Source organism: Neopelma chrysocephalum, unplaced genomic scaffold, assembly GCF_003984885.1.
Source record: "Neopelma chrysocephalum unplaced genomic scaffold, ASM398488v2 Primary Assembly neopelma1_24, whole genome shotgun sequence".
NCBI classification, from domain to species: Eukaryota; Metazoa; Chordata; class Aves; order Passeriformes; family Pipridae; genus Neopelma; species Neopelma chrysocephalum.
In genome coordinates, this window is record NW_020897693.1 from 5,913,644 (window position 1) to 5,931,198 (window position 17,555).

At 36.0% G+C, this 17,555-nt stretch overlaps 1 protein-coding gene across 4 annotated transcripts in view; it reads right to left on the minus strand.

Annotated features, from left to right (window-relative positions):
- Positions 1-17,555, minus strand: part of SOX6 (SRY-box 6) — a 376,930-nt gene that overhangs the window by 309,511 nt on the left and 49,864 nt on the right. For all 4 annotated transcript variants that reach the window (XM_027700993.1, XM_027700982.1, XM_027701004.1 and 1 more), the window contains exon 2: positions 11,133-11,203. The gene's annotated coding sequence lies outside the window, so the exon portion shown is untranslated. The remainder of the gene's footprint in view (positions 1-11,132; positions 11,204-17,555) is intronic.

The window sequence follows — 17,555 nt, forward strand, 5'->3', positions numbered from 1 at the left end:
TTACAGTTATTAATATCTCAATAGTTTAAAATTCCACCTACTGAACTGTACTACAGGTAGCAGCAGTTGTTACTACTACTATCACTACTGCATCTATTGTAATAATCATTGTAATAATTGAAATCAGTGTTACAGACATTTGTGGCTAATCCCTCTTTTGGGCAACAGACTTTGCCATCCATTTTAAGATTATAGTATAATCAAAGATTAAGAAAGGAAATAAAAAGAGCTGCTCAGAGCCATAAAACCAAGAACATTAACCACTGGGCTTATTACAGGTCAACCTGACTGGATGCAAACACTGAATGACCTTGAAGGGTTTGCATTTTCTTAGCTCATAAACACTTATGAAAACAAACATCTTCTCTCTACACCCAAACTGGAAAGAAACTGAATGGCCACCAAGAAGAACATTTAGGAAAAATATATCAGCGTGGTACTTACCCAAGAGACTGGAGATTGGCACCAACTCTCAAGGAGAAACAAGTGCACGGAAGTTGATCCCTCCCACTTTTACCAGTTTAAACCATTAGTCTCCAGGATTAAGCCTCCCTTCCATTTGCAGGTGCAGCTCCCCTGAATGCTAATGTCAATCACATGTGCTTACAAAGCAAAGAAAATTCCCCTAAATTTCATTGGGCTGGGCAGAACAATATTTCAAAAGCAGCTGTTGTTGGTAGCATTCAAGTTTATTGGCAATCCTTGTAAAACGACCCCCAAAACACATACTGTTTGTATCTGATCTCATGTTAAGAAGGCTTTTCTCTAAAGAGTATTGAATCACTTTAATGTAGATTCGAATGCTGCCTTACTCTGCTTTCAAGGTAGCTAGTAAATTCAGCTTTACTACACTACTATAAAGATGTGAAAGAACCGTAGCAGCATCTAAAAATGAGCTGTTGCCACTATACTGTTCAGTTTAGAAAACTCTAAACAGAATACTGATGAAAAATGTTAATGATAGTTTGCTGAGTTGCCAAGAGAAATAAGGTAATTCACTATATTTTTGTTATAAAATGTAAATTATAACACCCTAAAGAATCTGCCACAACTCCAAGAAGGACTAAAAGGAAGATCTAAACAACACAGTATGTCAGTAATTTAATTTTTAAAAACAGCTATCCAGCATCCATACTTACATAATCAATACAATGCCAGCAAAGATCTCAGTATTCACGGTATTTCAACTCCTGCAAAGCCCTCTCCATTGCAATGAACTACCTCAAAGTACTTAAAGCACCTTGCTGAATTAAGGCCTTAATAACATCTGCATATACCTCTGAGCAGTATCCATTAGTTCACCAATACAGTCTGAATAGACTGGATAAGTAGGGAAATTCAAAATGCTCCAATAGTGTCAGGGGAAGTTTAGGTTAGATATTAGGAAAAGGTTCTTCACCTAGAGGGTGATCATGCACTGGAACAGGCTCCCCAGGGAAGTGGTCATGTCCCCAAACCTGCCCGAGCTCAAGAAGCATCTGGACAATGTTCTGAGGCACGTGGTGTGATATTTATGTGCGATTTGCTTGTGCAGGGCCAGGAGTTGGACTCAATGATCCTTGTGGATCCCTTCCAACTCATGATTTTCTGTGATTCTATGTAAAATCCAAGAAATGACCCCTGAGTCTGTGATCCTTTAGCTTTGAGGAGGTGGCCTGTCTCCTTTATCATACCCATGCTTCTGACCCTGAATTTCAAGACTGAAAATTATTACTTTCTTGGGTGGTGATGATGAAATTATTTTACAGCCTCAACCCTTCCCCAGACTCTATAGACTAAGTTCATGGCATGATTTCAGTCCTACAACTCATAAATGGCACAGAGAATGGTACGGAGAAAAGGCAGAAAGGGTAGGCAGTGTATCCCCTGGCATCTCTGTGTGGCAGCTGGTGAGACAAAACAAAAAAAATCAGATCACTGCCTAGAGAGTCTATTGGCAACTCTCAGTTGCATCTGGGAACAATGACCCATCAAAGCTAACTACGCATTGTTAATATCCCTACCTAATCCAGGCAACAGGAAAGAAAAGTACAAAGGCCTGTAGCAAATCCTACAACCTTCCAACCACTCATATCTTCATTTTCTTGACTCTGGTAAGCATATACACAATCATTATTAAGCAGCTTCCCCAATGCTGCCATAAACATGATCTGGGGCCAGGTTGGGGTATTTATTCCATATTTTCACAAAATACAGAGAAGCTAAGGAGGTCCTTTTTCATTCTCTCACCTCACTGGTCTAAGAAGAAATTTAGGTAGTCCAGAACTTCCCGACATGGAAATACTGGGGTCTGGGAAAGATGTTTCTGAGGGCTGAATTCTGATTTTTGAGATACAGAATTTTTGAGCTATTGGGTTCTAAGCCTGTACAGTCTTAAGCTTGCAGCTATTGGCATGTTTGACATTTTAAACTATGAAATACCAACCTATTTTGAAATTGTCCAAATCATTAGTTGTGGAATTTTCCTAGCACTTCATGAATACCACTGTTAATTGGGCAATTAACTCGAAACTACAGAATATGCTGTGATGGCATGATATGATATAAGCCATGTAAAAGAAGGAACAGCCAAGCAACTCAGTATGTTGAAAGATATTAATGAAGTGGCAAAATCTGCCAGAAAAATAATAATGGGTGATTTTAACTACCCCAATATTAACTGGTTGAATAACACATCTGTACATGGTTTGGAGAAGCAGCTTATTGATACTATAAATGGCTTCTTTTTGGAGCAGCTCCTTCTGGAGCACAGAGGAGGAGGAGTTCCACTCAGTTATTAATTTGTGTGTGTGTTTGTGTAGAAAGCAAGCATGGGTGTTCTGCTAAGCAACAATGGCCACGGGACAATGGGTTTGAATCTCGATGATGAAGTATTTCAAGTGGTAACCAAATAGTTAATGGCAGGTGGGTGGGTGAGAAAAAAACCATAAACAACAGACATCTCAAAAGGATGGCTGCTTTGGAAGAATGAAGGAGTTTATTCACACACGAAAACAAATCACCAGAGTTAGAAAGAGAGGGGAGAAAAAAAAAGGTCTAGGTTAGTATGTTTCTGAGGTAAAGTACAAGAACCTATGTGATCTAAAAAATACAGCTGTCTTTGAATGCATGGACTTTGTCTAAATGCTTTAAGCAGAACATAACATTGATTATTGCTACAGCTTACTGCTCGATAATGTGCAATATAAAACTAATCTATAATGCAAAGAGTGGCAATCAGAATGTATAAATTCAGTTAAAAATAACAGGAAGAGAAATTGTTATTTTTCAATAATTATATAATTATTCAAGTTGACCTGCAAAGAGGATACATGTATGGTATCTCATGTACAAATCTGGAATCTGGAGTAAGATTATACAGGTCTTGCAACTATCTAGAGGAATACAGCAAAAAAAGATAATTTTTGTCTGTGGTTATGCTCCCCTCATCATTCTCTGAAAGTTACACTTATGTCCATAAAAAATATCTTTAACAACAAGAGATTAAAAAGCCAAGTAACTATCAGAAAAGTTATACACAGACATGATGGTAGCAGTCACCTCCCAGCTCTGATTATGTAGAAAAAGGGCTGTGAAGGACCAGAAATGCAGCTTGTTTATTCCTTTATAATATTTCAAGATCTGAAAATTTAAGAACATAGGTTCCCACACTAGATCAGAAAAATCTTGGAGTGGACAACAACCAATATCTGGTGTTTCAGAGGTGAATGAATGTACCTCAATTCGTACCAAACAAATCTTTGGGCAAAAGATTCCTTTCAAACCCCTTCAAATTCTTAACAACCCAGATACTGTCAGGCTTTAATGAACATAGTCAGGAAGTATATGGACGATTTGCTAGGGTGGGATGTTACCTTAATGTATAAACAATTAAAAAGGCCAATAATCAGCAATGACAAAAAGTTGCCCGAGCAAGATAGGACAAGAGTTTTAATAACTGATCTTTAGTGGATATGGGGCATGGAGAAGATTCAGTATGGTTTTAGGGTAAATGGCTTTTCAAAAATTTACATTAAAATCTGTATCTTGATTTGGAGGAGGAAATGTTCCATAAAATTAAGACTTTCTAACCATCCTTTAAAAATACTGTGTAAAGAAGCAGCAAAGTGACATGAAACCTTGTGTTGACAAATACAGAATATTGCATCCTAGAAAGAATAATTTCAGCTATTTAATTTCACTGCTGGATTTCACATAAATTATAATTCCTTGGAAAAAATGAAACTATGAAACACAACATCAATAGTACAAACAAACAAACCCTAAAGACAAAAAGAAAGAACATGTCATATCCTTAAATAAATCAATAGTGCATGTCAAGTCTAAAATATATCTCAGAAATACAGGAGAAATAAGAGTGAGTTCAATAGACATCACAGATTTTTTTAGTAAACCAAATAAATTCTGGAACATTTTTACTTGTCTCTGAAATGAAAAGGGCTGCCTGATTTGATGTTCATAAAACTTTTGCTGAAATAGGATCAAGGAGTATTATCCCACACTCCAAAGTTAGTCACATCTCTGATCCCTTGTGTCTGCTGCAGGAACACCTCTCAAGACTTAGGTAGTTAGTTATGAGGTTTTGGGGAGTGAAATTTTTACTTCACTTTCACCACACTAAGCTTGGCTTCAGATTCCTGAGCTTTACTCTGAGGACTTCAGCAGATCTAACTGTAGTTCAGTGTTGTATCAGTGACTAGGCAATTCTTTAAAAGAAAAGTGTTACATGTCCTACTACTCAATCATTTCAGTAGAAAAGATGTACTAAAGAAGTAGGAATTCCACATACACAGACAGTTTTCTAGCTACTCATCCGTCTTCACTCTGGTGCCCTACAGTACTTGAGTTCTGCACAACCATGTGTCACAGCCCCTGAAAATAAGAACTTTGAATGAAGACTTACACTTTGTAAACTGTTTCATTGGGAAAGGTAGAAGTGAGAGGTGAAACTTCAAAAATTCATGTAACCTGCTCTGTTTTAGCATTGGAGAATTGGATTAATTACTCCCCGGGGCTTTTTGGATCCTGCAGGAAGCATCTTTGAGACCAAGTTTCAGAGCCAGGATTATACAGTAATCTCTAATAAACCCATAAAGATAATACGGTATTTACACAATTAAGTGTAGCCTTTGAATATTTTATGTGCACAGTACTGAATCCATCACACGCATGTATTAAGAACAGAAGCTTACTGTTCTTAACTTCAAATTGATTTTGTTCAATATCTTGTTAATGTGGATACCTGAAAATATCAATTCATCATCACTGTGCATGAACTTAAACTACTAAAAGTAAAAAACGAACATTTTCATATTATTTATATTTTAATTATTAATGAAATCACTGCCAAGAGGAAAAAAAATAATTGATGGAAAATTAATTTAAAAAAAATATGCACTTATATTTAAAACTGACCTTTATGCTTTATCTTATCTTTAATATCTTAAAGTAACATTTTTAATGGAGGATTCACTTTGATCAGCTCTTTTTAATTAACTTTATAAATGTGAGCGTTTTACAACACAGTCTTTATCAATTTTTTTTATTTAGCTATTAACACTTACGTTTTACCTTCAACAGACCATTATCAGATTTCTATCAAGTCAGGCTTTGGTATATACCAAAGATCTTGATACATCTAGCAAGCAGTTAACCTCTTACCCTGCACTCTCTTGTAACTGTGATTATGATGAATGAGCGGTTAGTTCTAAGCAATTCTGTTTTATGTCAATAAATGAATCAAACAGTCATTGGTATATGTGCAATAGGAAGACAGAGAGAAAATGAAGCTGTCTGTGGACACTTTATAACCCTCGCCCATTTAAGTAATACGATTTGAAAAGTTAATGCTGACATCAACTGCTGGTATTGTTCATCCATACTATGGGATAAGACATTCTTTGTGTTATTTACGTAAAATGAGAAATACTCTGTACAATTTACTACTCACAGTGTGGCTTAAAGAAAATTCTCTTTACAGCTTTGCTAAGATACTGCATTGTAGTTATTAAATTACCTGAAGCTTTGGGTTTGTGATGAACAACCATTTCTTCTAAAAGTAGTTTGGCTCTGCAAATGCAAATCCCTTGCTGAAAAACTGTCCCGGTATGGACCTGTATGAATACTTTGCTTCCATGTTCTTAATTGGGCTTCTTAACAAAAATATTTCCTATTCCTCTCTCCCAAGCATTGCTTGCAACTTCAACAGCATATAAAATTGTTTGGATGAGGATTTCCATTTCATTGCTTAGTACTTTTGCAAAGAAGTTTTTAGACAGCAGATGGATCTAGTGCATTACACGGATCTCAGCCAGCACACATATGGAGCAGCAGCAGAGCAAGAAGGCCCTCACTCATATAGAGAGCATGAAAATCCTTTGGAAAAAAAGCATTTCTAGCAGCAGCCTCACTAAATGGTTCAACTTCATCAAAAAGTTAGCAAAGCTAACATCTGTGTCCCCTGTCTTTGTGTAATCTGTCAGAAGCTGGTTGGGTAGTGCTCTCTCCTATAGTGGTGTCCCCATTTCAGTAACAGATAGAGTCTTACAGAGTGAAACCCTTTGGGTTTATATGAATGAAAACTGTCTATTTTGTCTATTTTCTCTTGTGCCATACATTTCATTCTTCACAGAGAACTGAAGGAGATTTCTGTGCTACATGAAATATCAAAATCCTAGAAATAGTTTAAGTGTACTATTTGTTTATCATTAGAAAAACTGTCTAAAACGAATACAATGCTTCTACAATAAGAGCACTCTGTATGTATTAATTTATTTACTTACTACCAAGAAACAGCCTGTATGGTCAATAGAGAAGCAGCCAAAATAATGTCTGCTGCACACAGAAGGTAAACGGGAACTCAGATAGGAACATGTTTCTGTGCCAACATCTTGCAACAGCCATTCGCTCTATTAGAACTAGAAGTCCCTAAGTGACCTCCCACAACCACACAGCTTTAGATAAAATCACACAAGGGAGTCCATCAGACATCCCAGCTACGAGTACAGGATGGGGAGAGAGAACATCAGGTACTGAAAAACAAACAGAACTTTTCACAGCTTTGATTAGAGTTCTGCCCTGTTCTTAGCAGATGAGCGGCCCAGGCACCTTTCTCTCTCCTTCAGTCGTTTTTTCCCACACCTTCCTCTCTTCACATACAACGATAAAGCTCTGGATAGATGGAACTATGCATCTATCAAGTCCACACTGGTAGATGTACTTGGGCAGCAGCTGAGTGTACAGAAATGTTTTCCCCCCTCCCATTTTGTTTCTACTCGACTTACTCTCTCTTAAGAGCATCTAAACTATGTTTATGTAGTAAAGTTTCCTCAGACAAGAAAACTCTTCAAGGGAGCTGCCCACTTTTATATTTATTTATACCAAATGTTATATACTGGAACTTTGTTTCTTATTAGAAAATTGGTGTGCTACTGAAGTACAAGCATTGCATAAGAACAGCAAGATAGTGTTCCAGTAGAAATTGATTTTATATTCACCATTTATAAAATAAGCTGTGTTTTCTTTGATTTTATGACATAAATATTCACAATTAAATAATTTTCTCCTTTTAAATAAGCCAGTATAAATAGAAAGTACAAATCTATTTGATCAAATGCTCCACAGTATAAATGAAACAGTCCAAATTAAACAAAGTATAAAAATTGCCTTAAAAATAAGATTGGGGAAAAAGTAATAAATATTGGGTTTGAAGCAAAGCATATTCTTATTGACATGCTGATTGGAATAAGTATTTGAAAAAATGAAGTTTACCCTACCCACAATGGCAGTTTTGTTGTGTTTATAATGTGTGTGCATGTGTGTGTGTGCCCACTAAGTGTTTCTATTTTTGTTTTCAAACCTTCTTAGAAAAAAAAAATCCTGCTCTTTGTTTTTTAAAGAAATTTGATTTTATTCCCAAATCCAGATATATTATTTTCACCATATTTTCAATATAGGTTTTTCACTGTAGAGCTGGTCTCCCAAAACACTTAGGTTTCATGTGCTTTAATACCCTTAATTCCAGGGGGGGTTTTTCCTCCCTCTGTCAGTGTTTTCACATTGCAGTCAAGTCACAATAAAATGTTTACACGGAAACTGAACTGCTAGTAAAAAGGTATATCTAATTGCTGATGTACAAGCAAAATTAGGTTTAAATGCTGTGTTATTAGAGGACATTTATTTTGCTCTGTCTGTATCTTTAAATAACTACTGCAGAACAAACCTACTTGAGAAGAACAATTAAATAAATTAAACCATGTTAAGATGACATTCTTGAAGGAAAAAAGGTAACCTTTAGTTAAGACAATTACTTTGTGGGTATAAAACAATAGCACAAATGTCACAATTTCCATGTAAGTTACTTTTGTATGAATCATCAATCCTGTTTTCTCCTGAACAAAACTAGCCAAATATGACCAAAAAGAATCCCAAAATTGTCTGAACTGGATGATCCAAGTAATTACATGTTACAGCAGAATGCATCTATGACAAAACTTTCAAAAATTTGAGGAAAAAGTTATTATAGCCCCTGGTTGAAATAGCTTTGGTATAGACCTATAGCATTATTTAGCTGATCTTGCTGTATTCCTATATAAAAAATATGCACAGTTTCAAAGATCAATCTTCCTAGAACTGATCTGCACTCCTTCCCTTTGGAGTATAGATCAAACAAACACACTATAAAAACATGCCCAAATATTATAGCATAACATGAAAAAGGTATACACTTCTCATTAGCATTTTATAAATGCTGCTTAGAATTGAATCTTCTTAAAACTCCTTATATATGTAAACTTTTTTTCTTCCACACCAAGCCCCAAAGCTTCCATCTTCTTCTTTGCTTAGGGCCTATTTGTTCAGCCTCAGGTCGTTATCCCGATTCCATCAGCTTCCATGGTCACCTCACAGGCATAAGTATTTGTAGAAATCAAGACTTTAAATTGAAAGACACCTGAGGTCACAACCTGTCTTATTAGTCTAATTTATGACACTGTACATATTCCTGTTACTGAATTGTAAGAGTCTGTATCTGCCTAACTCATGTATCTACCTACAGAATATCTTTTTAGCTTGGAGAGGTAAAATAGAGATGATTTAAGAAGACCTAAACCTGTATTATCGTAGAAGGCATACTTCAATCCTGTTTTCAGTATGTGAGGAAACACAGGGCTGAATCCATCAGCTGCACATCCTATATTTTATTTTATTTTCGGTTTATGTGAACTCGAGGTTTGCATATGTTTCTACATACACAGTGCCAAACACTAAAATAAGTCCTCTAAGCAGAGAGGAACAGTCAGCACAGTGTTAGCTTCTCCAGATATTCATGTCAATGTAATTGAAGTCTGAGTTGCAGAAGACAGCTATCACAGCTGAGACTGAGGTTCATTTTGTACAATCATTTCATACAGCCATTTACTCAGCTTCATTGCTCAGGCTGCTGAACCATGTTCCAGCTCTCATGGCCACAATACTGTTAGGACTGTTAGGACTCAATGTACTAACAACTTTTCTGCAAAAGCCAGCATGCAGTTTTGTGATAATAACAGTCCATACATCTCATGAAAGTTTAAGTACTTACTTGATTGAACTAAACACAAACATTGTTTTCAAAGTGCTTTCTTATGTCACTTTTGTTTACCACAGCTTTTTGTCGATGTCAGCCAAGAAGAGCAGGACTCAGACCAGCAGTCCACAATATAATTACTAAAGCCCTTTTTATGATCATAATACTACATGAACATGAACTAAACATTACTTACAACTTCTCACCCAATTAGCCTGGTACGCAAAAAGTTCAACATGAAACTACCATTGAATTTATTCCATTGCTTTGCTTGGAAAGTGTACTGCATATTGAGGTATAAAGAGGTACTGTTTGTATAGACTGATATATTACTATTTCCATTTACAGAAGAGAAAAATGAAGCAAAGAAACCGATTGCTTGAAAAAAAAATGCAGTAGCAAAACCAGAAGGACTTACAACTGCCATCTCAGAACTATTTTTAAATGGTAATACTTGTTTTTAAATTGTTTCTTTTATTTGATAATATTTTCTTTATATATGACTGACAATGCTCATTAAAAAAATGCTGACCTGTAAATGAAATAAATTGCAAATATCATAGCAAAGCCATATGTGAAAATGAACATTTGTAAAGAGGATGGGTTAGTACAAATTGAACACATTTCCATATTGAGAGGAGACAAGCCATATTTTTTCTCTCATGAATGTAGTTTTGTGAATATCTTTTTCCACAAATGATTGAATAAATATTTGTTCATAAACTATATTTGTGACTTAAGAGAACAAGCTGCATAGATTGGTTTCATTTATACTACATCATCCAAGAGGTATTGCAGTAATTTATATCATGCCAAGTCTAAGTCCCATTAGATTTTCCTTATTATACTTGACTAAAGCTGAAGACTATCCAAAACAGCAATTCTGAAAGCTTTCTATTTGTTGCATAAAAAACTATCTTCCTCCCAGATCCTCTCCTCTAGCTTTCCCTATCTCAAAGCATTTAGGTGTAGTCCCATCTGCTGTATTTGAACTTGGGCATACTCTGAAACATGTTCTTGAGCTATGGCCTAAATGACCACAGTCTCAGCTGTTTTTCTGCAACCAAAAAGGTCAGCTTTCTCCAAGGCATATAAAAATATATTCCTAGTTCTGGAGATACTGGTCATACTAGTTTTTCCTCAATAAACCCATGCAGCCTGTCCTCTAAAAGTCCTGTCAGTCTTGAATCACACCCCCAGTTCTTTTCTAGAAATGATTTTCATTACAACAGCATCATGCACTGGTGTCATTAGCAAGTGCCACAACTGATGTGTAACTGTAAGAAACACTGTTCTCTCATTATTTTTATTATAATGAAAACCAAAGTAAAGCTTGAAATAACAGGAATAGTCACAGTTAATTCAGCATTTGTAGCCCTTCTGAATAAGTGAAGCTTAAATTGGAAGCAAAAAACCTACCTAAGTTTATAAGTAGCTAGGTAAAGTTCTTACTAGAAGAACACATTAAAACTGTGAGATGACGGTGACATTTTAAAATAGTTTCCATTCCCCATGTCAAAAGAGTATTAGAAAGACACACATAACAGGGAAATTAATAAATACTTACAAATACACAAGAAAATCAGCCCCAGCTCCCAGAAATCACTGGTAAGTTGCTTTTGAATTCATGAAACTGATCTGAAAATATAAAAGGGAAAAAAAGGTTGAAACAAAAGAGAGTCCTGAACTGATGTTACTTTTTTGTTATTATAAAATAGTTATGATTTTTCACCATGAACAGAATAAAACAGAACACAAGACTGTTGTCACGCTTTCAGCCAAGTAATTTACACAGAATTTGTTTCCAGGAAGCCAATACCAAAAGAAACAATTATTTCATTGTTCTGCATCTCACACCATAGCAACCCAGTCCATTATAGCTTCTAAGAACTGTCATAAATGCAAGCATGGTTATCTTTTAATAAGGAAAATAGCTGTGAGGGGGGCTTTTTTGTTTATTGGGGGTTTTGCTTGGTGGTTTTTGTTTTGTTTTGGGTTTTTTTTCTTCTCAAGTGTTACAGAACATTTATTACTTTTTTTTTGGTAAATATTTTATTAACAGCATTTTGCAGCCTGCCTGGTGTAAAATTACTGTTTAGGCGCATTTAACTGGAACCCATCTAAGGCAAAATTCATACAAAAAGAAAGACTAACAATTTTGTTCTCCTATGGTCTAGATCCTGGTTAGAAGCTTAGCATAAGTACAATGCAGTCACTATAAGGCATGATTAAATCCAACATTCTTTTTCCTGCATACCCCTCAGTTCTAGTTGGAAAGGTAACAGATGCAACTCAAACCCACAGAGCTTGCCTTATAAAATTCTTTAACTAGCACAATGACTCACTTTATGCCTCTAAATATCCATGGTTTCCTCTCTCCAGAACCCCCATGCATTAGAAGGTAGTTCAGTAGTTTATTTTTATTGTTTGGTCTACATACAGCACATTTTTAGTTCTTAGGAAAACAAAGAAACTTTGTTGCACAGCCCTTGTTTTCTTTCCAAAATGTGAGGATGGATATGGGTAACATTAAACTGAAAATAGTAATGGAGCCTGGGCAACTAGTTTAGGTCAAAACCTTTTTGTTCCCTGGGAGCTATCTGATTAATTTGCAGTTCATAAAACAGTGGGTGTAAGCTCAGTTTAAAAACATGTAACTATATTTAAGATGAAATCATCATTTTTGTTAGCCCCCAGTAATCTTTAAGAAACACCTTCCCACAACATTTCTGTATCCTAAAGTGCACCAGCCAGTACTGCACAGCGCCTAGAGACAAGGAGAGAATACCAAACTTATCTTGATGCAGAATATCCTCCTTATTTCATACACCCACCCTGAAGTGCATATTATTCATTCCAGCCAAGCCCTCCCCCATCCTGAAAGTACACATTTAATTGTGTCTTCTCTCCTGTAATACCAACAGAGAGTCAACAAATCTCATTTGCTATATCAATGCAGTGTTATTATATATTTTAAAAGCAAGTCTGAATCTCATTATCAACTGATTTATGCCATTAATGTGCTTTGGAGCCACCAATTAAACAAGGACAGTGGTTCATAAGGTCACAGTTTAATTAATCTGAAAGGGTATAAATACACTTTAATGTACACCACCTCATGTAGAGAATTTAGGAACAAAGCACCAAACCTTTATTCTGGGCAAGCAATTAGGGGGAAAGGCTAAACACACAAAATTTTAAACTTAGCTTTAGCACTTCACTAATCTATCAGGAAAAAAGTTCAGTTTGGTAAAAAATCCTACACAATAACACGTATGTGAAGCTTTGATTCTCACAGTGACAGTGCAAGTGAGGGAGAAGGCAGAACAGGGCTAACCATAGCCAGTGATCCTGAGTGAATGAAGGCTTGTTGCTCAGATAACACCTCTGAACTGTGAATCAACTGCAGTTTTCCTTCAACCACTTTCCCTTAGTAAATTTAATAAAATAGTGAAATCAAGTAAGTGTTCAGTAATAGCCAATAGTCTACCAACACAACCAGAATAAAAGTAAAATGCTGAAAAACAGTCTAATCAGCCAGAAACAGTTATTCACAGTGAAAATTCAAGTATGAGGTACTGGAAGAAAATGATACCTATTTCTTACTGTCTTGACTCATTTTTACCTTGTACAGTTACTTGCTCAAAAGACAGACAATATAGCTAACACACAAACACACAAAAATAAACCATGTGACTTAATCAGATGAAGTAGTTGCTGACTATTTTTCCTCTTTTACACCTGTAGTCCTACACTCTATAGCCTCCATCACTTTTTTTTTTAATTCTCCAAGTGATTTTTCTTGAACTAAAAAAAAAATCCTATTTTCTTATCTATGTAGAAAACTTTCTGTCCATCAAATATTAACATCAAAATTTTATTATAAAATTTCTATCTGGTGTATCCTATAAAAATAGTATAATTAAATATAGATTTATTACCTAAATAAAACAGACCAAGGACTAACATTGTACACGTCAATAGTTGCTCCATGTAGACTTTTGTACCTCTTTTATCAAGAAAAGACTTTTGTCATGGTTTAAAAGTGTCTATGAGGCCAGCTCCCATTGATTTTGGGAAGAACAACCTAACCCATATTTTATTAGCTCAAACTATTTATGTTTTCACTTTAGCTGTCTTGAGTTGAACTCCAGGTGACTACACAGGTGAATAATCATTGCATAAACATATGCAAGAACAAAGTTGTCTTTAAAGTATTCCAATGATTTAATTGGTACAAGTCCCATCGGAAACTTCACTCAGATATTTTGCAGTTGAGATGTTCTCAAAACATTCTGAATACCTGCAATTTCTGCATGTTTGGAAAGTTGCTACCATCCTTATCAAAGACTTGCTCTTACAGTCCACTATGAAAGGAGAAAAATAAAGCTGTAAGAGCAACTTATGCTTTGATTTCAGGTACCTTTGCTAAAAGATATTTCATACTTAAATCTGTGCATATTATCAACCAACCAAAAAAGAAAAAAATATTATGTTTTATTTTTCCTGTTCTATAGCTGACTTTTTGTTTCATTCTGTGAAAATGTCAACATATTAAATGGCAGATTAAAAAACAGTATAAAGAGCTAAATCGGTGTACCAGTGACTTCAGTGCTCTAGTACTAAATAACATTTCAACCTACAAGCGCAAGCATGGCTGCAAGGAGGGGAACTGAGCCAAAAACAGAGGCAATATAGGATGGACCCCATCAAGCCTTGGAAAGCAGAATGAAATACCCAAACAACAAAAACTGCCAACACCATGGAAGCAAGAAAATATTAAGATAAGGATTTAAAGAAGGACCTAAAGGTTCAGGCAACCCACTTTCAATGAAAACAGCAAAGGTTCATTATCAACTTGTTTGCCAAAAAAATTCCATTTTAGAAAACCATAAAAAGGTTACATTTTAAATGAAAAGGTTTGCCCAAAAGCAGTCATCATAGCAGTTTTCATAGGTTTGACTGTTTGTTTGTTTGGGGTTGGTTTGTTTCCAAACAGAAAAAGGTGTCCCAACATCAGATAATATGAAATTAGACCAAGGGCATTTCTGCAAATACATGAAAGTCACTGGCCTGACTTAACAGAAAAGTTAATAAAGGTAAACATTTCTCATTGACCTGCCTAAGAATAATGTACAAGCATCCAACAATTTTAACAGATTCTTTCAAAATAACTCAATTTTCAAAAAGCTAAGCTTTTGTTTGTCTTGCAAGCCCATATTGACACCAAGGGAACTCTAGACATAAAACAAATTATGGATATCACTAAATGACAGTAGGATCTTGTTTAGCCTATGTGTTATGAACCAAAGAAAATTCCATAAATAGCCAAATGTCAGTTATCACATTGTCCTCTTTTCACCAGCCAGCCCTTAAGAATTCCAATGGGTCTTAGTTTTCAGAACAAAAAATTTCACCACTTTTGGAAAGCAGAAAAAAATTTACTCGTTTTAAAAAATCTTTAATTAAAATATTCTGATTCTTCTAAGACAGAGCCTTTACAGGTAGTCTGTAGTTTCTCTGCACAGTCACCAGTGAGCATGAAGGAAGCCCGCAAGTAAAAAATGGAAGTAGTTATTTAGTAAAAAGCATGGCATCATGTTATATCATTTGAGAATGTGGCCTATCATTGTGGGCTGCTGGGACTAAAATATGTATCATACAAAAACTGTTAAAAAGCTATTTTCAGAATTATAGCATGATGTGAAATAAGAAAAAGGAATAATACAGAAATGAAGCTATATATTTAGGGCCTGAATCACATAGCAATTTCACACCCTGAAATGTGCAAAATTTCACAATTAAAGCAATATTAATGACCTGTAAGCCCCTAGCCACAATCATAAAAGTTAAGGAGGCATCAGTCTGATTGCGATGAGAACCTTTGAACTGGATTTCTAAAAATCTTACTTAATTCAGGTAAAGGACACAGTTTCAAGACGGTTCAATGAAAAATGTTTTACTTATACCTGGAAAACTCTTCATACGTGATCATTCTGAAACAGTAATTAACTGCAAACACAGTAATTAACTGCTATAGATAAGACTTCCTACAAAACAGATGAGGAAATTCCTCGTATCTTCCCTTTGTATCACTTCTGTTCAATGGCCCAAGGATTGTATTTTACTGCATTTACTGGCTTGTTTCTTAAAATCTTTACTCTCTTTGGTTTCATGCATTAACAAAACCCAACAAAAACAACAAATTAACAACCAAAAAACCAACCAAACCAAAACAACCACCACGTTGTTTCTCTTCTGCTTTTCATTTTGAAAATGAAATTGAATTGCAGAATAGTCGTTCTCCAATGATCTTCATTTGGATTTTTGTACTCACTAACAGAGATTGCAGTTGAATGATCTACCAAAGGAGGAATCAGAGCAAACCACCTGTTACACAAGTGGTCATTTTAAAACATGTTTGCATCACAGTGAGGTAAGAACGACACCACAGTGCATGCAGTGTAAAAATTGGTCTCCAAAGCTCTCAGTCACTTCCTTTGTTAGAGATTTTCTGCTCAACTTTCAGCAAAAGTTCCTTTGTGCTTCTTAGTGCTTTATTCTCAAAAAAGAGCTACTATTTCTTTCTTCTGTAGCAGTGATGCTTTACAATTCTACACCCCAGAAGATGTGATGTCGTTATTACAGAAACGAGGCTCAAAAAAATACCTAAAATAGGATACATCTCCACAGAGTTTTGCAGGGAGATATGAGCTCACACTGCCCACACTCGGAGATGACTGGCCACAAACCCACTCTAATCCAGTTTAGCTATGGTTAGCACTTACGTAAACTACATGACTTCCAGTTTAGAGCAACCTCACATCTGCCTACAAAAAAGCATGTTGACATACACATACAATGATGATGTTTCTGTAAACTACCTCTTAAAAAAAGGAACCCTATAAGCATCACCACTTTTGCCAAACTCCGCAGACAGTGGTTCCCTGTCTTTCCCAAATGGGTATCACTCAGTAGTGTGGCACGCTACCTGGCAGCGTTACATTACATAACTGACTATAAGAGCTCCTTATGATCTCTTCTGTAACAAATAATTGCATTATGTCTTCAACGGGCAACTTGTGAAGGTTTCTCTGCTGTCTGCCTGCAGATCTATAAAGCATCCAATCATTACAGGACGTGAGCACAGAATACAAAATGGATGTAGTATCACTTCATAGTGTAGCATCAGCTCGAGACTAAAAAGGATTTTGATGAAAAAAAGTATTGCATATGTCCAACAACTAATTTAAATGTATTATTACACCTGCCACTAAAATTACACTTGAAAACACCAAAAGCGTCTAATTCACTGTGCAGATGAAAGAAATACCTAAATATGTATTTATTCTTTCATGTAAAAAGCAGAGTGTTAGCATTCCAGATCTGATAAGCTCTGTATGCATACTTTCAAGCAGATAAGAACCACAAGACATACACCACTGCTGCTTGGAAGGCTGAAGGGAGAGGAGGGACTCCAGTTATAACTCATCTGCTGGAGACAGCAAAACCTCCTCACTTGCCTGGGATAAGGTGGTAAACGCTGTTGGCTCCCTGCTCCCACATCAAGGGATTCAAATTTCCCAGGGGTTCCCGCACCAGCCCACTGCCACTCACATGATGTGCTATGACAGAAAAAACCCTTCTGAACTTATTTTGAGCCACACGCCGCTTTAACAGCCACAGGCTGGGTCGTCCCTAATCGATATGATTGAATTAAAGAAAACAGAGAAAGCTTTCAAAGGGGGCACATTTCTGTAACATTTATACATACAGATCCATGCACTGAAGGCACTACAAGGGAAATTAAGCCCAGAAGGAAAAGTTACAGCATGACAAGCGCCAAGAAGCATGACTGGTGTTCCAAACACCAGAAACCCTTCCAGTACATCGTACTGTTAGAAGGATGTATCAGGTACAGAGAGTTTTACAGCTGCACTTTGAAAGTTACACTCTAGACCTGGAACAGCAGGAGTGGTTTGGAAGTGAC